The following is a 24,551-nucleotide window of genomic DNA, read 5'->3' as shown; positions in this document are numbered from 1 at the left end:
CGGTAATCCATCCGTTCTATAGGGGGCTGTAGATGCTCTCCCAATGAATACAGAACCATGGAACAGGCACTATTTGTATGAGCTCAGGCTCAAATCCTATTTACATTAAAACATACATATTGAAATTTATATGATGAATAAAAACTAAAGGAAATGTACCTAAAATAAAAACGGAGAACTTGTTCCGTCTAAACATAACCTTATATAATGTCACAAGCAAGAGATTTGAACACACAAATTATTCAAAAATGTCCAGCAACTGATGTTCCTGAAAAGATCGCTCGTTGGTCTGAAACATATTTATGTGACAAAACACCCTAAGTCACAAAATCTTATAGTCACCAATTGCTGGCTACAGTGTGGGTCATATCATCCTATATTCATAGCTAGCCATAGGCATAAGTTATGACTATATATGGCTAAAACAGTAAACAACCTATCCATATACTGTATGACACAATCCCAAACATCATGATCAGGGTGGTAAAAAAGGGGGGTCAAAGATGCAAAAAGTGCCATAATATATGCTGCAGGTAGCGCAGCAATACAGATACGCGGATACACACAGCTAGAAAGCTGGATAAGAAATAAGTAAATAAAAACAAAATGAGTACAAATTAAAATACAAAAATACAAAAATACATACCCACATGTGTGTCATTTAAAGCCTGGTCTAACAAAAACAGCTGACCAGTAATACCTAAGTGTATGCAGCCCTCTCTATCAGTACCTACAAGCTAGTATTGAAAACCATTAACAGGATACTAGCACTGGTTTCATAGATACAGAACTATTAATACCTGGTACTAAGTGAGCTCCCAGTTTCAGGATCCAATGTAGTTCAGTGGTGGCCAACTTATTCTCCTTATTACCTCCTCTATTGTTGTCATTCACTATCTGCAAAACTCTAAAGTTAAAGAAATGTAACGGATACTCAATGACATGTTTCGCTAATGCATTGGTCTCCACCTTCCTTCTGATGTCATAGAGGTGATTGTAAATGCGTTCATGTAGTTTCCTTTTAGTTAGGCCTACATAGAACGCCGTGCACTTAGTGCAGGTGGCAAGATATATGACATTGCTGGAATTGCAGTTAGCAAAAAAACGTGGTATGAAAACATAATCCATGGTTGGATGTTCAAAGGGCTGTTCCTTTGTAATATAGCTGCATCTGTTGCAGCCATAACATGGAAAAGTGCCCTGCTTACGTGAAATAACTGGAGTCACTTTCTGACTTTCTATTGTGGTGTATGTATCAACGCAGAGAATCCTTTTTAGATTCTTACTATTCTTATAAAGAAAAACTGGATTATCACCTAATAGTCTGCTGGTTGTAGGGTCAATGGTCAGTATGTGCCAATTATCACGAACAACCTGCTGAATCTTATTGATATCGCTGGTATACGTGATTACATATTTGACCAAATTCCTGTAGGTGGAACTTGCCTTATTGTGATACCGGGTCACCTGAGTTGTTGATTTGTGTTTATGGGACTCCATAGATAGTATATCACCCAATGTTTTATATTTGATGTATTCAACCATTACAGGATCATAACCTCTGTTTACAAACAAATCTTCTAGTATTGAGGCCTCTCTGATGATATCAGCTTCTCTGCTGCAAAGTTTCATGATCCTTAAAAATTGACTTCTGATTATTCCCTGAAACAAATGCCTGGGGTGCATGCTATCAAAGGATAATAATGAGTTGCGCCACAAAGGTTTCCTGTATAGAGATGAAATAATGCCTCCTTCAGATGTAAAACATAGTGTCACATCAAGGAAGTCAATGTGGGTGGTGGATGACTCAAGGGTAAATCTTAAGAAACTGCTGGTGGTTTCTAGGTCTCTCAGAAAAGCTTCAAAAACTGATATGTCCCCTTCCCATACGATAATGATATCATCCACAAAACGCCTATACAATTTAACATATCTAAAGTTCTCATGGGGAAAAAGAAATTGCTTCTCCCACCATAGGACAACCAAGTTAGCATAAGTATTAGCACAGGGGGTGCCCATAGCCACCCCCCATTTCTGTAGATAATACCTGTCTCTAAACAAGAACACATTGTTGTAAAGAATGAGTTCTAATAGTTGGCTTATCAAGATGTTCCTGTCATTACTAAATGAAGTCTCTTTACTCAGGAGCTGTCTAATACTTTCCATCCCTTCAACATTGGGTATTGACGTAAATAAGCTTTTTACATCTAAAGTGATAAATGTATATTGCTGGCTCATCTCTAACTTGGTGTCCTTGATGGTATCTAAGAGATCATAAGTGTCTCTTAGTATGGTGGGGTACTGATTGACAACTGGTCTCAACATATCCTCAACAAACTTAGATATGTGGGCTGTCACCCAATTATCACCTGATACTATAGGTCTATATGGTATCGGTGTGACTTCCTTGTGTATTTTAGGGAGGCCCTTAATGATGGGTATGACAGGAAATTCTATATATAGAAAATTATAAACCTCTTGGCTGACCTGGCGACATGTGACTAAGTCATAGATAGTATCATGCACCCTATTTATAATCTGTAGAACCTCTCTATGAGTAATGATAGTATATGTTTCTTCTTCAGAGAGTAGAGCTAACATTCCTCTTAAATATTCATCAGTATCCAGTACTACAACCCCTCCTCCCTTGTCGGCTGGTTTTATTACTATCCTAGAATCTTGCTTAAGATGGTTCAAGCTGTGAAATTCACAAGGACTGAGATTGAAATATCTCCCATCCTTATCTTTGTGTTGAAACATTCTATAATACTGATGCTCACAAGCTTTCAAAAAGCATTCAACATGGGGAGACATAGGGGGTGTAAATGTACTCTTGGCCTTATAACATGGTACACCTGAGGTATCTATCCTGTCAGTCACATCAGTCCTAAAAAATAACTTTAAACTTATGTTCCTGCAGAACATTCTCAAATCAACTAGAGTCTCTGTTAGTCTTGCATTCACAGCTGGTATAAAATTGAGACCTCTGTTCAAAACATTGACACTATGAGAGTCCAGAGAAACACTAGAAAAATTGAACAGAATATCATGCGTCAATTTTTCCTTCTTCTGTTTAGAGGATAGTGCTCCCCCGAATTCTTTCTTTTGCGGGTGTCTCTGCTGCGAGATCTCCCTCTGTTGTATTGGTTGACCTGCTTCTTCAGATATGGTAAAAAAGCACCAGTAGAGGAAGTCATTGTAGTTGTATGCTTCGGAATAGTACCAGTCGGATGTATCAAAGGACGAGCATTAAGGGCTTCCTGATTGGGGGGGGGCGTATCAGTCAGCTCAATGGCTAATGAAGTATTGTTAGCTGCATGTGAAGAAGCCCCCTCCTCATGTGTAGAATGGGAAGGTAAAAGAGGCATAGGCTGCACAACCCGGGCATAAGTGGAACTGGAGGGGGAAAGCCTGTCTGGATTCTCGACAACAGCAGCACTGTTGACACCCTGTGTGGCTTGATGTCGCGGCCAAATAAAGACCTGGCCCCTTTTAAAGTCATTAAAATCCCGTGTCAATTTCTTTTGCTTAGTAGTTTTCAGTCTGTCGCTGAACAAATTAATTTGTGTGAATAAATGTTTAATCTTGTCATTACAAAAACTAGAAGTAAAGCGTTCAGTTAACTGTTTGTACAGAATATCAGTCTTATCCCTTAGCTCCTTTTCTAAGGGTAAAAAATAGTCTATCAGTAGTTTGGCATAGCTGAATCCAAGTTCAATATTTAAATCTTGCCAGCGTTTTAACAGTTGAGGATGTGAGTCCCCATATGTGGGCATACAAAATACCCTCATGCCCCTGGGCTCAGCAATATGTGATAATTTCTGTGAGTTCATAAAATGTATCTGTTTTGAACTTATTACTATCTGAATATACATATTAACATATTGATTATCCTGATCATTCTATGGTCGTGTTGTATGTATACAATGTTGATACTGGATCTATTGATAGCTATTGTATGTATATCAGTTGTTCTTCATATAACTTTGTTATTCATGTTTACAATGGCTATTGCTTGTATTGCTTTGTGTGGAACTTTTCTCCCTGGGCTTCCACTGAAAAAGGACCTGTGTTCAGTCGGAATTTCCTGGTAAATAAATAAATAAAATAAATCCTCCTGAGTCTTTGATGTCACTGAAAGATTCCAGTGAGTTAGGGGTAAGTGAATTATGGCTGGAAGACAATCATTTCAGTTCAGCAATCACAGACTTAGAACAAACATTAAGACAGCTGACCTGTAGGTCATAACTGGTGTACTTTAAATTTAAAATGACATTAAACTGCAATGGAGATCACAGAATTGATCTCACTCTGATCACAATCCCAAATAGATAGGAGTACAAATATCTGTTGGATGATGCAATAAGTGATTTCTTGGATCTCCCTATCTTTCACATCTTTCCTCTAAAATGCTTTTAGAGGTGGGCTGGACAAGACATGCCATAGCTGCTTCTATAGTAACTTAATTCTGTCAGGAAAGTTTAGACTCAAGTGGCATGAATAAGATAAAGAGTTGTTAAATAGACCACACTTATATTAAGGTCTATCACACATCATAGCTGTCCTCACAAGATCCAAATGATATCAAATAATAGCAGATTACTGGATGTTATTACAGCATAGAATATGTTGTAAAAAAAAAAATTGTTAAAAAAAAACTTGTATGCACAATAACTCAGTGTCTGACTGTTTGGCATCTTCATACTTGTCTATTAAAATACCAATGATTAAGTTAATTTATAGAGCCTGCGAGACTCCAAATGAAACAACCTTATTAGAGTTGAAAAAATGTGGAGTTGGAGCTTATCCTTCGGTAAGCAAATGCTGTGTGCTCTTGATGTGTACCTGAATAACTTTTACTTGGCACAGAAAAGAGTGTTCCCAAATGAGTCAAGAAGTTAAGAGGTAAGAAATGTCTCTGACTTAGTGATACCTTAAATGTATAACTAAATAACAGACGCAAAGCTTGGTATAAGTAGAAAGAGGCACAGAAGACACACAGCTTTCTGGTCTTCCAGGCACAGAAGGATAAAACTATTGAATAGCTATCAAAGCTGTTAAAACAAACTATCTGAGGAGTAAGCAAGAGTATTGCATTAGTCATCCAAGGTTTCACTTGAGGGCTGTTAAATGTTTAGGAGATTCTCCTTGAAGAGCACTTCCAATGGCTAGTATAGTTAATGTTGGCATGGCTAATTGCCAACTTCTAAGTCTCCTGAAATCACGTAAGCCTAAAGCAGATAACGTAATGTGTCCTTGTTTTAAAGCTAAATTGTTTGCCTGAAGAAATTAAAATTATATTATAATTTGTTGTATCAAGCTTTCGTCTTAGAGCTGTGCCTGTTACAAATGTGAGAGAGCTTTTAGAGAAGATGCATGGCACGAGAAAACCATAGGCTTAGCTGCATTATTTTTCTGAAACTAGCACTTCTGTTTATATTAGTGTGTTTTAGCACATATTATAAATTTGTTGCTCACTTCTGCAGTACTACCCCAAGCAATGAAGTATGAATTAAGTTATTTCTGTACTAATGGTAGCAAATCCTGCAGTCTTACATGACTTCAGATCTGTCGTTTATATTGGGCCACCAACAAAAATTCCTGAAAATATGGTATATGTACCCAGCTGTTAAAGTATGTAAATAAGTATGGTGCAGTGTCCCAAGGACAAAATATAGATCTAGGATCTACAAAGCTGATGTTGTTTTATTTTAAACTATGGAACATGGTCTTCTTATAAGAGGTGTACTTGTAGAACTAAAAGGGCTTTTGAATCCATGAATTGGGCGGACTAAAATGAATCAGTTTTTTGAAGTAGCCAACCTAAATGGTTTCTGTGGAATCTACTTAATAGAATATTTCAAGTAGTATATGACACTGTGCTGATTGATCATGACTTTCACAACACAGATTTCCCATAGTCTGTCCTTGCTTATGCTCCTTTTAATTTTTATTTAAGATTTTCTGATCATTCTTGCTAGACTTCAAATCATACTGTATGCAGACAGTTCAGTTCTTCTAAAAGTTCCTAGTACTGTACATGTATCTTACTAAAGAACCATATGCAAAATTTCTACAGCAGACTCTTTTTTTGTAGATTAATTGCAGCAACCTAACAGGGATCACCAGTATAATGTCTTTCAAAGCCTTTGATCCAGCTGAAAAGGAAGATGGATAACAGTAAAGTACAGCTGTGTAATTAAACTTAACATAACAGTAGATATTTGAATGATTATTGCTGCAGTAGCCTTAAATATATGGGTTATATTCTGCCAAGGATATAACAGCTGGGCAGCTTCCAAAGCTTCAGGGCCCCTTCCATGCAGCCCAAACTGTTAGGCAGGTTGAGCTAAGTACACTAAAAGATAAGTTTGGAGGCAAAGCCTTTCAGAGCTTTTCTTCAATGCAAAGAAAGGGAGGCTGAAACCTGAAAGGAGAATGCTAGAAACAATAAAAAATAAATGTCCACACCCCTGATATAAAAAGCACACAAAAGACAAGGGGTTGCTTGGAGAGAGCAGCTACTGCAGCAGTCATCATTCAGGCATGTACTGTTATGGTACGTTTAACTTACACAACTGTATTATGTTCATCATATTGATGATTGCTGCAGTAGCCTTAGCTATATGGATAGATTACCTTAGCTAATTACATTTGGGAGGTTAAATGAAAAGAGTCCAGTAGCCCTTGGAGAGTGATCCAAGCAAAGCTTGATCTGGACCTAGAGAAGGAATCAAGCTTCTAGTGCTTTGTAAAAGTATGTGCAGAGGACCAAGTACCAGCTTCTGGAATACTTCTAGATTGAAACCCATTCCAAAAAGCCATAGATGATGCCAAGGCCCTGGTAGAGTACAACTTGACCCCTACTGGAATAGTTTAGCTATGGTGAGTATAACAAAAGGTAATAGCTTTACACAACCATTTGGAAATAGTATATTTTGAAAGTGGCTGTCTCTTCTCCTTACCTTCACAAGAAATAAACAATTGATTCAAAGGTCTGAAAGATTTATTTCTGTCAAGATACTACTTGAGTTGTCTGTGGACATCCAAGGGAAGCAGTACACTTTCTCCCTTATTTTAAGGCTTAGGAAAGAAAACAGGGCAATGGGTAGTTTACCTTAAGGTAAACTTGGATACCACTTTAGGCATAAAGGAAAGATTAGTTGTCAAAGAAATCGTGTCACTGTGGAAAATGTGATAGGGTTGAATCAACAAAAGAGCTTGCAGCTCAGATAACCTTCTTGCAGAGGTCAGAGCAATCAGTGAAACTGTTTTCCATTTTAAGAACCTCATGTCAGCCAGATTAACTGGTTCAAATGGAGCAAGTGTTAGCTTCCCTAACATAAAATTAAGATCCCAAGGAGAGGCCTTTTGCAAAACCTCTCTCAGGAATGTTTTTACATGAGACTGCATTGAAAGAGGAGGATCCATGGGCAGACATGCTCAATTGGCTGATAAAGGAACCTTGACAAAGGAATAAGAAAGACCATAGGATAGTAACTTACACAAATATTGTAGAGACAGAGAATAATTAGCTCTGAATGAGTGATGGATATGTTGTTTGAACCAACTAGAAAACCCTTTCTGTTTGCTTTCTTTCCTCTCTTAGTACCTTCTGCACATTCTCAGTAAACAGGTGCCTAAAAGGAATTAAGCTGCTGTCATCCTGGCAGTCAGCTGGTTGATTGATGTTGGGATTTTTTTATTTTATTTATTTTATTTTATTTTCCATTTGTTAACCGGGATGGTCCGACTGGACAAGGTCCATTTACAGCGGAGGCCCAGGGAGAAAAGCTCCACTTAATTAATAGAACAAATAGTGAACATAATACAGCATGTAAAAAAAAAGACTTTGTTATTGAGCAGTATGGTACAAAAAAGTTCTTATCAGCAATACTTTATTTATTTATTTATTTCAGTTTGATGACCGGGGAGGTCCACTGGGCTCAGGGAGCCCATTTTCAGTGGAGGCCGGAGGAGAAAAGCTCCACATTACATAGTGTAATTCAAAGTTACAATCATATTAAAGAAAACACAACTAAAATATCATTTTGTGCCCTACAACAAAATAAATGTTTTGGTTACATAGTATCAAAATATATAGGATGGCATTATATAGTGTAGGTACAGATAAATCATAGTAAAGAAATCATGGTTACAATTTTAGGTTGAGCTGAAGAATAGGAATAAGTTCCTTGATTATAAGGCACCTGAAATTTAGGAAGGCAGAGGAAACTGAGATATGAGGGGAAAAGATTAAGAAGAGAAAGAGAGCAAAAGGTGGTAGAGGTTATTTGTGGGTTGTATGGTTGTGATATTTACATTATTTACATTTAAGTTAAGATAGGTTTGTACTCAGAGTTAGAGAAGAGTTAAGGGGAGGAAAGAGTATTAGGCTATGTGGGGAGAGAACAGTTGCATTTCCTGTTAGATGAAAGGTAGGAGTGTAGCTGAGTTTTAAAGCTTTCAAAGCTTTCACAAGTCCTTAGAGAGGATGGCAGACAATTCCATTCTTTAGCTAATGAAAAGGATAGCAGAAGCTGACCAGCAGGACGACTGGGTTTATGGACAGTGATTAGGTTTTGGTGTGTTGATCTCAGAGTTCTCAGCGGGGTTAAGGTTGGAGGATATTGGTTAAAGCTAGGCACTTAGTAGGTTGAAAAATTAGTCTGTGGGCTGTAGTAATTTGGAAATAGTCTAGATGGTTGGGGAGTTCAAGCCAATTTAACAAATGAAGGGCAGTACAATGATGGGAGGAGAATTTGGCTTTGGTGGCAAATTTAGAAATCGTATTACAACAGATTTCCAGTTTAGAGGAGAGAGAGGTAGATAGGTTTGTTAGAAGAGTCATACAAGAGTGAGGGGAGTAGATAGGTAGTGGCAAGAGTTTGCCTGGTGGAAGGGGAAATAAAGTGGATGTTTCTGTATAGCATACCAAGTTTTGCATGAGTTTTCTTAATGTTTTGCTGGATGTGAGTGTCGAATTTTAGGTGTTCATCAATAGTTACCCCAAGTAGTTTAGCGAAAGGAACAACCTCTATGGCAGCGTTGTTTTGGCTATTAATTTGGAATTAATTTTTATCAAGAGGGGAGGCTTTTGAAGGAGAGAGTAACAGTAGTTTGAATTTGTTGGTATTTAATGAGATGTGGTTTAGGAGCATCCATTTTTCAGTAGAGGAGAAAGCAGTTTGGGTCACTGTTTGTAGCTCAGAGAGGTTGGAGGCGCAGCAGACTAAAATTGAATCGTCTGCATATTATACAATTTTGGTATTGGGTATGGCTTTGTGGAAGTCATTAATAAAGATGTTGAACAACATTGGACCAAGTATGAATCCCTGAGGTACCCCAGTGGGGGTAGGAAGGAAGGTTGAGGTGCCTTTTCCCCATTTCAATGCTTGAGACCTGTCAGAGAGGTAGCTTGAGAACCAGGATAAAGAATTCTGGGAGAGATGGAGGCTTGAAAGGTGGTTTAAGAGGTGGGTGTGGCAGATCATATCGAATGTTTTGGACAGATGAGAGAAGTGCTGTGATAGTACTAAAGCCAGGTCGGAAACCATGTTGGGTTGGAGTAATTAGTTGGTGATTGGCTAGGAATGGCATAAGCTTTAGGTGGATGCATTTTTCTAGGAGCTTTGAGATTGGGGAGAGGATAGCTATGGGGCAGAAATTAGAGATGCTATTGTTTTTGCCTCCTTTATGGAGAGGTAGGATAAAGGCAGCACACCATAAGTTGGGCACATAAGATTCCTGCATGGATCTATTTGTCAAGCTGCTGATGGGGAGAGCAATACTGTCTGCGTTTATTTTTAGGAAGGAAGATGGGATATTGTCAGGGGCATTGGAGCATGGTTTTAATTTAGAGAGTCATTTTTTATGTGTGCGGTAGAGATGGGTTTGAATTCAAATATTGGGGGGAATTGAGGGCAGAGGGTTGTGTAGGGGGTGAGGAAGATTGTATAGGTTGAGGGGATGGGTTGTTGTTAGGGAAGGTCTTGGTTAGGTCTGCTATGGAGTTGGTAAAGAAGGAGTTGAATAGGGAGGCTATTTCAAAATCAGATTTGCCGGAGTCAGGGCAGGGTTTATTTTTGGTGCCTGGTTTGAGAAGAGAATTAATGGTATTCCAGAAATGTTTGGGGTTATTTGGTTGGTTAGACTGGAGTTTAATATAGTAGGACTTTTTATTTCTGATGATTTGTTTTTTTAATGAGGTTGCAAAGTTGTTTATATATAAGAAGAGTTTCTGGCTGCTTATTTTGGTAGTATGGCTACCAGGATTTATCTCTTTGTAGCATACGTTTTTTGTTGTCTTTGGTTAGCCAAGGGGCAGTCTTGGTTTTTACCCTTCTTGTTCTTGCTGGCGGTAGGGAGTTAAGGATGCTTAAGAAGGTTGAGTTGAAGAGTTCTATGGCATTGTCAAGTGGTAAGAGTTTTTAGGGGGTTCCAGTTTGTTTGTTTTAGGGTATCAGAGAAGGTTGTGGGGTTAAAGTTTGTGAGGTTATGAGTGTGGGTGTATTGGTGTAGGTGAGGAGAGGAGTGGGTAGCTCTGTAGATGAAAGATGGCAAGTGGTCTCCTATAGAGTCAGGAATAATGCCAGAGTTTATGACTTTATTAGGGTGGGATGCTAGGATCCAGTTATTAGGGTGGGATACTAGGATCCAGTCTAGAGTAGTGCCTGGGGGGTTTGTTTTGTTGGGTCTGGTGATGGAGTTAGTTTGCTGGGTATAGTTATATAAATTGATGTATATGTTGGGATTTGGGTTGTTGATTTTATTCCAGTCGATATTTACATCTCCAAGTATGAAGCTCTCTAGCTTAATATTGGTAGAGGTCCAGAGGAGGATTTCTTCAAGAGTGGTGATGTTATTATGAGGGGAGATGTAGAGGGCAATGATACAAATGCTTTTGCAGTTTTTTAGTTTTAGTAGGCCTATTACTAGTTCTTCATTGTTAAATGGAGGGATAGGATTGGGGTAGGGAGATATGGACAGCAATTTGGAGTAGACTAAAGCTACCCCACCCCCTTTTCTATTTAAGCGGTCATGTCTCAGGGATTGGAATCCAGGAGGGAGGATTTCAGAGTCACAAATATGGGGTTTTAACAAGGTTCCGGAGATGGCTACAATGTCGGGTAGGTTATGGTTAAGCCAGGCATGAAAGTGGATTACTTTGTTTCTTAGACTTTTGGCATTCATGGTGAAGACTTTGAGGTATTTGTGGTTGGTTTTATTGCTTATAACAGGGGGATTGGGACTAGAGGAAGTATTTGGTCCAGGATTTGGATGTATGTCCCCTGCTAAACAGAGGTAGTTGAGGAAGGGTAGTGACATTTTTGATTTTGTCTTTAATAATTGTGGGCAGTAAGGAATTAGTTTATGTTTGTAGTATGTAGTTGGGAGGGGGACGAGCTTTAATTTGAAGTAGTGGAAGAGGTTGGGTTGAACTAGGGAGGCGGATATGTTGTGGAAATGATTTATAGTGGGGTGAGGAAGAGGGTTGGGAGGGTGGGGGTTGGATAGGAAGGAGGAGTGAAGTTGGTTAGAAGAGTAGGCGGTAGCGTGGTATAAAGGGATTAAGAATAGAAAACAGATAAATGGGGTGAGAATTGTTTGAGCTGGAAGATAAGTCATGGTACTGGTGTGAATGTGTATTTTAGTGGTAGAAATGTGTAGGGCAGATTGGATAGGTATAACGATGAGGTAGACAAGTAGTTTATAGGGACTTTGATGGGTGGGGTTGGAGTGGTTGTGATTGGGAGATGAAGTTGAAGAGGGAGGGGTTAGGGAGTGGAGATGATTGGTTGGTTGTGAGAGGGAGAGTGGGGATGATGGAGGTTGAGAGAGGGAGGGGTCTGATGTTGAAACAAATGTAGGAGTAGTAATTACATGTGAACCTTATGTTAGTCATTAAATATCCCGACAGAGATCACAACAACATTACCGTATGTCAAGGGATACCATTTGTTACAACCATGGTTACTAAGGGCCTGATAATGGGAGAGAAGAGAGAAAGATGGAGGTAGCATCTTTTAGGATTATGTAACACATGGACAGAGCCAAGAGCTTATAAGATGAGCTTTAAGGGAGTTTTTGAATTGTGTGGTGTTTAATGCAGAAGTCACTGAGGGAGGGAGATTATTCCAACTTTTTGCTATAATTTGAGAAAATAGAGCTTTACATGCTGTGTTGTTGGCTGTGGAGATAGAGAGGAGTGATTTGTTGGCAGAGTGGAGTGGACGATTTAGTATGTAGTTAGTCAGTAATTGCCTAAGGGCTGGAGTTTTGTCAGGATGCTTTAGGTTGTTATATGCTATGACTAGTTGGTGATAGGTTAATAACTGAAGTTGCCTAAGAGGTGTACGCTGGTGTGTTCTAAAGGGGGAATTGTTAGCAAACTTGGCGATTTTGTTATAGCACTACTGAAGTTTGTCCAGGTCAGATTTTCTAACATAGGTGAAAATTGGTGCTGCATACATTAGTGTGAAAAGAAGGTGGGTTTGACCTAGGGTGAACCGAGCATGATCTGATCGAAGGTTTTTTTGTCTGTATAGGGAATCCATTTTCTTGTGTACTTTTTTAGTAGTTTGAGAGATATGGATGTCAAAGTGTAGGTTGTTATCTATTTCGACGCCAAACAGCTTGGTGTGGAGAGAGGGTGAAATGACAGTTCCATTACTGGAAGAGATAGAGGAGGAGAGTGGAGAGGTTTTTGATTTGTTTGGGGTAAATAGAAGTAGTTTAGTTTTGTTGGGATTTAAGATAAGTTGAATATTTGTGATCCACCCTTCTACTGAGGCAAAAGATTTTTTGGTGAGGTGCTGTAGGGTGGTGAGAGATGGGGTGGAGCAGATTAGGGTGGAATCATCTGCATACTGTATGAGCGAGGCCTGCAGGGTAGATCTATGTAGATTATTGGTGAAGATAGAAAAGAGAAGTGGACCCAATATGAAACCTTGAGGTACACCAATGGTGGTTGGGAGTAAAGATGATATAACTCCTTGCCACAGAACAGCTTGTTGTCTGTCTGATAGATAGTTTTTAAACCATGCAATAGTGTCAGGGGCAAAGGCTAAAGAGGTAAGAGTATCTATTAATATGGAGTGCGAAACCATGTCAAATGCTTTAGAGAGGTCCAGGAATATAGCAGATACAAATCTGTTGTTATTTCTATGTTGGTTAACCAGGTTTGTGAAAGAGAGAAGGGCTGTGGTTGTGCTGTGGTGTGGGCGGAAATCATGTTGTGTAGAGGAGAGGAGATTGTTAGAATCTAGGAAATGCATGACCTGAGAGTGTATGCATTTCTCAAGTATCTTTGATAAAGGAGACAGAATGGTGATAGTTGGAGAAATCATAGGATTTCCCACCCTTATGAAGGGGAATAATGTAAGAGATTTTCCACAGTTGAGGGATATGGGATTCCTGTATGAAGCGGATGATTAGGATTGAGACTGGGTAGGATAGGGAGTCGGCAGCCATTTTTAGGAAATGTGCAGGTATACCATCTGCTGCAAGAGTAGTGGATTTAAGTTTTAATAGTTTTTTTTTATTGTAGAGGTTGGGACAGGCGAGAAAGTAAAGGGAGGTGAGTTGTTAGGAGCTGTTGGCATGGATGAGTAGCTGTTTTTGGATACTTGAGTTGATAGTGATTTAATGGATTCAGTAAAGTGGTGATTGAATTGGGAGGCTATATCTCTATCTGTTTTTGTAGAGGTGGAGGTGGGAGCTGGTATGGAGGTTTTACCAGGGAGTTAATTACATGCCAGAACCTTTGGGGGTTGTTGGAGTGTTTGTTTTGGATACCTAGAAAGTAGTTCTGTTTATCGAGCTTTGTTTGTTTTATGACCTGATTCCTAAGGTGTTGATAGTTTTGTTTGGATAGACTAGTGTTATCTTTTTTCCAGGTTTTCCATGCCTTGTATCTGGTTTTTAATAGGGCTGTGGAGGACTTGCTAAGCCATGGAGCATAGTGTTGTTTAGCTCTAATTTTTCTTACTGGGGCAACTGAATCAAGGATGTTAATGAGTGCTATTAAAATAGTCCACTGCTTGGTCTAGGTCAAGGGTGCATAATGGTTCCCAGTTACATTTTTTTAGCATAGTGTTGAGTTCTAGAGGGTTAACATTGCGATTGTTTCTGACTAGTCTATACACCGTAGGTTTGGGTATGTTAACGTAGGAGGAAAGTAGGAAGATGGTCATTAAGTCTGTCTGGTAGACTACCTACTTGGTAATTATTTTCAGGGTAGTTTACTAATGTCCAATCTAGTATAGATTCTTTATGGGATTTTTTATCTACTCTAGTAGGTTCTTGAATGAGTTGAGAGAATCCATACATGTTGATGTGGTTAGTGGAGTCTAGTCAGTCAGTGTTTAGGTCACCTAATAAAATAGTCTCCTGTGGGAGGTTATCTTTTGACCATTGTAGAATCTCCTCAATTACTGGAGCTTTATTACCTGGAGAGACATATGCACAGAGAATATTGAAGCTCTTTTTCTTATTTAACAGTAGGACAGAGCCTACGATATCAGCAGTATTAAATTTAGGTAGAGGAATTAGTAGATGTTGGAGAGAAATTGTATTTTTATAGACAATTGCAACACCCCCACCCTTCTTTCCCGTCCTATCTAGTCATAGGATATTATATTCTGGAGGGAGAATTTCTTTGTTCTGTGTGCTGGGTTTTAGCCAGGTCTCTGTTATGGTTAGAATGTTGGGGGAGTAGTCAGTTATGAATGCGTGTAAGTGAGGAAGTTTGTTTGATGTACTGCGAGAGTTAAGGCTGATGATGAGTAGATCTGCAGTGTGTTTGTTTGGGGGTATGATGTTGCTTGGACCTGGATTTGGGTGAATATCCCCAGAGGTAAGGAGGTATTTCTTTAATAATAGTTGAAGTTTGATAGTTTGTAGAATGTCTGTGTGGAGTTTGCATGATATTTTTCTAGTGTAGGATAGTGAAATGTACTTGTTATGTATAAGTAGCATTGTGTTGTCACTAAATAAGGAGGGGGCTATTGGGAAGCTTATGTGTGGAATTACAGGTGTAAAGGTATGTGTTGTATGGTAGGTGGTGTGTGGTAGTGGTGTGTATGTGTGTGTAAGGATGTAATGTAGGTTAGGGTTGTGAGGGTTAGTAGGAGAGATGTAAGTAAGACCTGCAGAGTTTGGGTTATGTGGTATTTGGATGCAAGTGGTGTTGTTTGGATGAGAGATAATCAGGGGGTGTGATTTGGGTGGTTGCAGTTGAGTGGCTGTAGGAAGTGGTCAGGTGACAGGGGGTTAGGATAAATGTAGAAGTAGTGGGGGCGGATGGGAAATGGGGGCAGGGTAGAGGAGCAGAGTGAGCTGAGCATAGTGAGGCGAACGGAGCGGGGCTGAGCCACCACAAGACTACAGAGATAATCTGTGAGCTCTAATCAGGGAAAGCAGGAAAAATCAGCCTTAGTGGGGTAAGTTCAGTATATCTGCTTCCCATTGACTTACTTGATAGAGCAAGTACTGGCTGAGTAGGTAGGAAACCTAGTCTAATACTGCTAGTGCTGCGAGCTCCCAAGCAGACCACTACACTGTTAAATACAGTTAAATTGCAACAGTTTAAACAGATATTAACCTTGTTTCTTTCTTTAAAAGTGACACAGTATAATAATGTAGACTGCAGGATGTTTAGTTTAATGCACAGCATTCCCGTTAGGTCTCGAGCCGTTCGTGGGGGTGGGTTCAGTTAGGTGAGTAGATTGGGTGGTGATTTCTATGGGTAAGAAAAGAAAAATGCAGTTTAAATAAAACTAGTGAGGTATCCCTTACAGTATGGTATCAAACATCCATGTTCTGTGTGAGTAGATCCAGTGTGTGAGGCATCTTGTGGTAATTGCCCCTGGCCATTTTCAAAAGAAGGGAGAACTGTGGATGCCTGGCCAGAAGGGAGTCACCACAATGATCTTGGGGGATTTCTTCTGAATCTTCAGAAGTACCCTGGATATTAGTGGAAGGAGTGGAAAAGCATAATAGGAACAATCCTGTCCAATGAAAAGAAAAGGCATGTATCTTCCAGGCCTTCTTGTTTGGAGTCCTGGAACAGAATATGGCCAGTTGATTGTTCAGTAGGAGAAAAGAGGTCTACTTGAGGAACTCCCCATAGACTGAACAAATCTTGGAAGACCCCCTGGTCTTTCCATTTGTGAGGGTCTGCCCTGTTCCTGCTCAGCTTGGCTGCCTCATAATTTTGCTCTTATGGACTGTAGGATGCCTGTAGAGTGAGACTGTGCTGTGAAGCTATATCCAAAGCTAACATGGCTTGTCTACAAAGGAGTTGTGACCTGTTTCCCCTTGCTTGTTAATGTACCACATGATTGTGGTTTTGACTGTAACCATTTGAAGAGTTCCCAAGGATCAAAGGCAGTTCAAAGAGTTGTGTTCCTTGAAAAGTGCAAGCGTCTCTTTCATATTTATGTGCTTGCATCTGACCTTGGTGCCCCACACTGCCTGCACTTTTGTCCCTCCTGAAACTGCTTTTCAAGCAAAGTCTTAAGCATCTGTGATGACTGGATGATTTGGAGCAGGGAGGGGGAAGGGAAGATCTGGATTTAAGGATGTTTGTTATCACCACCAAAAGATTTCTTTTATGAAAAATGCCAACACTGGGATTTGAAAAAATAAAAGGCGTTGATGCTGTGACCAAAGAGATTTCAAGTACCACTGTATCTTTATCATGTGGAGTCTTGCCATGGGTGTCTTGAAAATTATAGATACCATGAAAAACAAATCCTGAGGTATTCCCTCGCAGTGACTGAAGCATGATTTAAAAATCTTAGAAACAGATATAGATAGAAATCTGTTTTTTTTTCTGTGGAAGAAAAGTTCTTTGAATTGAGGTGCATAGTTGCCATCCCAGGAACACAATTCGGTGTGAAGGGCTTTTGAATGTCCTCTTGGAGCCCCAACTTGTGTAAGAGATCTCTCACTCAGGAGACAGATTCCTGACTCTTTGAAAAAGACTCACAAAGGTAAGCAAGTTAGCTAAATATGCAGAAAATGTAGATACCCTGTAGTCTGCAATGAGCTATAACCAGAGCCAGACACTTTGTGAACACTCTCGGTGCAGTGGATAGTGCAAAGGATAAGGCAGAGAACTGATAATGTGATCCAGACCCACAAAACCTTTAGAAACGTCTGAAGTGTGGATGAAGTGGGATGTGTCTCTTAAGTCTTGCATTGCCAGGAAATTGAAAGAGGAAGAAGAGGTAACAGATGTGAAGTGACATCATTCTAAATTTGGATACTATCACAAACAGGTTTAAGAAAGAAAGATCCAGAAATGGTCTCCAAGAAATTTCTTTCTTTGGCACCAGGAACTTCCCAGAATGAAACCCCTTCCCCACCTGAGAAGGAGGTGCTGGTGCTGTTGCTTCTTGGGACAGCATGTGATGAAGAACCAGTGGACACGTGTCTGATCTGGAGAGATGATGAATGGCCACCGGGAAAGGAAGAATTTCCTCCCACTGCCATTTGTAACCCTAATGAATTGTATTTCAGAACTCATTTGCCAGAAACCATCTGTTGCCTTAGAAAAAAATGGAGATTTAGAATTTCTGGAAGAAAAAAGGGGTCAGGGTGGGATGAGGTCACAAGGTCTCTTGAATACTCATTCAGACTTGTTGTGCTGTCCTTGATTTTGGGAGGCTGGAGCCTTTTTGGAACTCTCCATTTCTTCTTAAATGTCTGTTTGCTTGTGTGTGTGTGTGGGGGGGGGGTGAGGGGGGTGTATAAGCTGTTGGATAAGGAATAGCTGGAATATATGTAGCAGATGAAAAGACTGTATGGATTGCATGGATTAATCAAATGGTCTTTATCTGCCACAACAGGATGTGATTCTGTGACAATCTAATTTTGTGCAGTCTATAAGGGAACATTACATGTGACAGTCTTGACCGTTTTGTGAAGGTTGCCAGCCCAGCCAGCTAGAATTTTGTAAATAATTCTGTCATTTGTGAATAGTGATATGATTTGTATGCTTGCCTTAGAAATATAAGAAAACTATATGTGTTGTACGGAGCTTCAAGAATGTAACCGTAGTGCAACCTGCCGGAAAAGAGCAGACGTGTATAAACTACATGCCTATGCAAATGTATGTGTTGATGTTAAAGGCTGAAAGAGTTAACTTGCAAACTGTAAGAAAATAAGTGGAAATTGTTCATGACTCTTGATATCTCTGTTTCAGCACAAAGCAGACACAATGTCTAGAGTTGTAGGCTTTCATGTTGTGTGGAAACAGAGGTAATTGCAGGTTTCAAATGTAAAGCTGTTATAACAGTTTTATGATTTCCAGTTCCAGGCAAGTTTCTAAGAGATAAGTGTCAGCTTCTAAGAGATAAGTATTCTTGACACTGAGGTGTTATATTTTATGTTCCTGTTGGCCTGGAAACTAAAAGCAGAGTTAACAAGAATTATGTAATCTGAGATGAGCCAGCAGTAATGTGTATTATTAATTTAAGAACTATCTCAGAGAGAAAGCCAATGCATTTTGTATCTTGTCTTGTACCTTTAAACATCTCACCAGTACTTGCCTTGCTCTGTAGATAAGGCGTAGATCATAGTATTTCTCTTAGAGATAAGTAGGAATGTAACAATATTAGTCGAGATGTTTTCTGTATTTATGTGAGCCTGTCCTGCAATGTTGTTTTAAAATATTTCCTGTGATTCTGAACTCTGTTGTCACTGTTTTGAGTTAAAGAGTATTGTCTTGTGCTATTATTATTTATTAAATATATTTAACCCTTTTAATTGTGGCTGGTTTTGTTTAGAGGTATTTAAGCTCTTAGAGTACTTGCATATGTATTTGGGGACACTGTATAGGTCACTCCTAAATAGCCTTCAAGTCTTGGACACACTTACCATTTGGATAATAGTAACATTGCACAGTAGAATTGCTAACCCTTTGTAAGGGCCTTATGGTAGCTATGCCTTATAGTCTGCGCAGAAGGAGGCATAGCTAGTGAACTTGTGCCAACCTTCCCCAGGAGTGTCTGTGTGTTTGTATATCAATCAAATCTCAAAGTGTGTGTGTGTGTGTGTGTGTGTGTGTGTGTGTGTGTGTGTGTGTGTGTGTGTGTGTGTGTGTGTCAGCTACTTGGGCAGGGACATGAAACAACAGTTGGACAGAGAGGGTACTGGAGGTTTTGGCTTGACCACTAGCTGAGATCTTAACCCTGTAGCTATGCCAGTGGGGAGTCTTATTGGGGATATGGAGAGAGAGGGAGAAACCAGCCTGACTGTGATCTCTGTGTGCTCTTAAGGGAAATTGTTTTTACTGTGTGTATACTTGTCATCCTCCTGGTGTGCATGTCCCTCACTGGTGTTAGTGGTGAGGATTGAGGCTCCTTGATTACTGTGCCAGGGCAGGGGCATCACACCTTTAAAGAATGACCCTCCCCAAAGACAAACCTAAATAAAGTCTGCAGAGAATGCTGAATGCTTGTCATATGTGATGACTTTCATGACTCTTGTGCCTTAATCAGATAACTGTGTTCCCTCATCTTCCTTCAGCTTTTCCCGGTTAGGGGTCGCCACAGTGGATCATCTGTCCACTCATGATTGGCAGTGGAGTTTTATGGTGTCGAGTTGCCAGCCCGGTGCCCAACCTTCCACAGAAGGCACACACACCTAGGGCCAATTTAGAGTGTCGAATCCACCTACTGCATGTCTTTGGGGTGTGGGAGGAAACATAACTGTGTCCACTCATGCACTTGTTTATTCCCCTTCCCCTGATAATACCCAGTATTTTCTACCTTATTTTCCTAAAGCTAATTGTTGGGGCAGCTTTTTTGTTCTCATGGCAAGCTGCCAGCTAGCATTTGGTGTGTGTGTGTGTGTGTGTGTGTGTGTGTGTGTGTGTGTGTGTGTGTGTGTGTGTGTGTGTGTGCGTGCTCACACGCTCGTGTGTACATGAGAGTGTGTGTGCTCACTTTTTATAGATCAGCCAGAAGATGGTCTAGATAATGACAAAGGAGGGCTTCACCAGCTGGCACAAAGAACAGCACTACAGTGACTCTGTATGGAGCCTGTCTGATAAATCAAGTCAAGCTGTGCTGTGCTTTTATCTTTGTACATCTGTTTACATACTGACTAATTCCTTTTTGAAATTATTTTGACTAAATAAATATTAAGTGTTTATGTAATAGTAAATCATAACATTTTGGTACACCAACTTTTGTTTCATTGTTCTGACCAGATTTTACAATCTGTTCCTTTTCCCCACAAAAGCTAATACTGGTATAATTTCTACAAACGTCCATACACAGTTGTCATGGCATTCCTGTATAACTCCAAGATTGACATGCACTTTCTTCAATCATTTTTACCCATCTGAGAACTACTAATCCTCCAGTGAAATGCCAGGAAATTTCTGCTGCATAGTTAGTTTGATGATGCGTACTTGCGCTTGCTGTTTTTCACTGGAAAGTCAACAAAGATAAAAAAAAGAAGAAGGAAGAGAATCATCATCTCGGCTTCATATGATGTAGTATTATAGCATCTGCTAAATCAGTCAGCAGGTATATTTGTGGCAGATACATTTCACCCAAAGATTACCGTATCCCATGCTTAGTTTGTTCAGGGATGAATTTTATCATTATCTGACTCAAAGCATGGCCCATTTTCTCTACAAAAATCCTTACTATCTCAGAAACAGGGTAGTGCTTTATTCAATAACTCAACACACTGAATCTTACAGCTTGCATAGAATCTTAATTTAGATATTTGTCCTTTGCATAGAACCTAGCCTTACTGAGTCTTTAAAGAAAACAAATCAATCTTCAAGTTAATTTAAATTTTGAAGTGTCTGTCTCTCTGTAATGCATTTGCTATGTTTTAAGTGGGTTATCTGAGAAGAAATGAAAGTACAATAAACCCAAACAAGGCATTGTTAGGTGCATACTTACAGTCCCCTAGCTCTGCTCCAGAGGAGGTAACATTTGCTAGAATTATGAAGTACAAGGACAAGTTTGTAGATTGGCCTTTGAAATACCATCTTAACCAAATAAAAGATTTATGAGAATGATGCATGTGTCAGAATCAATGTGGACTATTCTTTCTCTTGCAGACTTTCCAAGATGTTGTAAAAGCCATGCATAAAATACTATGACATTCAGTCATAAGACCTCAACAGACCAGGCAAGCCTCAGATATTTAGATATGATCTTTACAACAGTCCAGAAAGAGATAATTCCTCTCTTCTGTGAACAGCGCAATTAAGAAAGACTGTGTCAGCAAAATCAGAACGAGTTAAGTTTACTAGACAGATATGGAAAAAGTATGTACATCCACCAGTTTGGTTGTATCATATGACCCACATGATTACATGTTGATAGTCTGCTTTGGAGAAAGTACAGGAATACATAAAAGGTCTTCCAGATTCTGACAGAAATGATAGACTGGAGAAGCTGAGCACCACTACTGAGAGAATATGTGTCCTTGCTTTAAAATGCACATGTGATGATGTGAGTGTTTCCTTCAGGTCAGCCATATCTGGGGTAGACTTGAGAAGGCACGCTTGGCACAGGCCAGAATGTTCTCCTAAAGAGATTTCAGGTCAGTATCTAGAACCATCAGTCATTTGGACTTCATTTTTGTCCAGTTTGCTGATGATATAATTATAGATACAGGACACAATTATCCATTAAACAAGGCTATCATACAATGCCTTGGCTGCAAAAAGACTATTTCATAGGCTCATAGGTATATACTAGGCTAATGACCACCAGGGCCTTTATAACCCTAGCTATACAACCCAACCCAGTTGCATCCCTTGTTAACATGTGCATCTTAATGGGAGGGAGGTACATTTGTTTAGAGGGGTATGTTAGTTAGGGGGTAATGTTGGGTACAAGGTTGCTAAAAAGTTATATGGGGGTATATTAGGGAATGTTTACTGCTGGCCTCGTGCTATAAGAGACGTTGGGGCCAGGCCAGGGAAGAATTTATGATTACCCATCCAATGTTAGTTGGGGAATGTTTACTATTTGCCTCTGTCTATAAGAAACATGGGGGTCAGCCTGAGGTTGAATTTGTGATTTCCCATCCAATTGTTAAGCTTACATTTGAATAAGGTTAGGTATGGGCAGCCTATTCCAGAGCATTGGGATCCTTTGAGTCACATATCTATCTATCCAGCATGCTCTATTTGCATCACAAGTAAATTTCAAATCCATGGATCTAGTGTTTCTGGTGCTGCTTGTTTTGTGGATATGCACAAGTTCCATCAGGGCTGGCTTTAAGGATGCTTTATAAACCAAGCACAGATTGCCTCTCAACAACCAGTAGGAGACTGAATATAGAGAGACAGGTCTCTAAGACAGTCTTTATAGAACAGTGTGTTAATACCCTAGATTTTGTTGGTGAGGAATCTTTGTGGGCATTCCAGCTGTTGCATATGCTTAATCAAGTACATGCTAAAGGGGACATTATACTCAATGATCTGGTGCTGTCCTTTCCTTGGACCTGGCTGTAATACCTTTACTTATTAGTTGGGCAACACAGAATTATTTTCTTACTACCTTGGCTACATATTGGTCAAGGGCCAGATTACTATCTACATATGTTCCCAGATCTCGTTAACTGCCAGGTCAGCTCTTAGGGGTGTCTTATCAATGGAGTACTTTGCCTGGGTAGATGCTTTCCCAAAAGATACTATAATGCACTTCTTTGCACTGAGTTTTAACCTTTGGCTTTTGTACTAGTCATTTGTCTGTGTTGGACCCTGTTGCAGGATGTTAGTGTCATGGGGAAATTTATGATAGCTTCTAATTTGCAGTCATCTGCGATCTTTGTTAGCCAGAGGCCCATGACATTAACCTTGACCTCTGAGAAGTAGATGCCAAACAGGAGTGGCCCAGCACAGAGCCCTATGGTACTCCACTGGTGACCTGTCTCTTGGTGAAGGTGGTCTCACCAATCCTGGCTTCTTGGGTCCTATCTATGAGTCAGCTGGCAATCCAGCAAGTTGTGTAGGGATTTATGTCTAGTTCAGTGTGCTTGTCCACAATACTTGAGTGGGGTATTGTGTCAAATGCCTTAGTCAGATCTAGGTAGGTGGTATGCACCGTTTTCCTTTCATCCATTGCTTTGGTTGCCTTCTCAAAGAGGTCTCCAGGTTAAGTAGGCATGGCCTTCCTTTGCCAAAACCAAACTGGGATGAGTCCACTGTCTGTAGATTGCCAGTATCTTTGCTGATCATTTCCATGATAATTCATTCCATGGCTTTTCATATTAGACTATGCAGAATAATGAGTGTAGTTTCTAGGGTCGGTTGATGGTCCACCCTTGTGAAGGGGGATACACTTTACTGTTCTTCATTCACTTGGTAGACAGCCTGTTTTGAGGCTGTAGTTGAAAAGTGACTCAAGTGGTCCTGATAGGTCATATTTAAGATTATTTAAGAGGTAACTTGCGATATTATCGACCCCGCTGAAACAGTTTTTTTTGCCTTTGTATGTGCCACTATGACCTGTTCCCTGGTGATAGTTAGGTGGATGAGTTATGCTGATAGGGACTTAACAGGGGGGGTGGCAGGGAAGAGTGGGGGTGGGGTTAAAGTTTCAACTGATTTTGTCAGCCAGCAGATTCTCTATGTCGCCCTGCTAAGTGAAGGTGGTGCCTTTTATTCCCAGTTCAGCATACTGTTGAGTGTTACCTTTGAGGTTTCACACAACTCTAGAAGGCCTTGTGCTTGTCTTTAGCCTGAGCGGCTAGCTTGATCTTATAATTATCCTTGTTTGATTTAATTAGTCCTCTTAGTTTTTTGTTTAGTTTTATTAGTGAGCTCTTGTCATTATGAGAGTTGATCCTTCTGAATTTGGCCATGACTTTTTTCCTTTAGTTATGTACTCTGTTAAGATTAGGATTCCACACTTGTCGTTTTTTTCGGGGGTTTTTTGAGGTTGTTTCTGGAAGGTACAGCAGCCTCTATGTAGCCATTTACATGTTTGTACAGTGGTTCTGTGAATAATTCAGCACAGGTTGTTGTGAACTCTGGGTTGGGCGGGGCATTAATTTTTGACAAACTGCCACTTAATAGGGTGTAGTTTGCTTTAGAATAGTTTCTAACCTTAACAGGCTTTGCTTTGTTTTTCCAAATTGATTTGTATTTTGAAAGAGACAGCTTTGTGATCTGACCTCACCAGTGAGAACATGACACTGAGAAATACTGCCGTGTTCCATACTGGTGAGAACAAGACGCAGTATGTTTGAACCTCTGGTTGAAGAGCACAATAACTGATCATGGGCATTTGTGGTAATAAAGTACAGGAAATGTTATGTCTGTAAGTCTGTGTAGTGTATGTTTCCCAGTCTATAGAGGGGTAGTTAAAGCCTGCTATGAATATAGTGTTTGTTTGGATGGGGAGTGCCACCAGTAGGTCTAGATAAGAGTTGTGGGATTCTTGAGGCACAGAGTGGCCTATAGCTTGTGAAGACATGGTAAGGGACTCTGTCCAAGGTGATTTGCACATGGATGAACTCCAGGGTATCATTCTGTTTAAGCAACTTTGAGGTATACGTGTTGC

The sequence above is a fragment of the Protopterus annectens genome, chromosome 1.part2 (genome assembly GCF_019279795.1).
Source record: "Protopterus annectens isolate FY-2018-M chromosome 1.part2, PAN1.0, whole genome shotgun sequence".
In the NCBI taxonomy this organism is placed as follows: Eukaryota; Metazoa; Chordata; order Ceratodontiformes; family Protopteridae; genus Protopterus; species Protopterus annectens.
The sequence above is the reverse complement of the archived record's forward strand: the minus strand, read 5'-3'. Positions refer to the sequence as shown.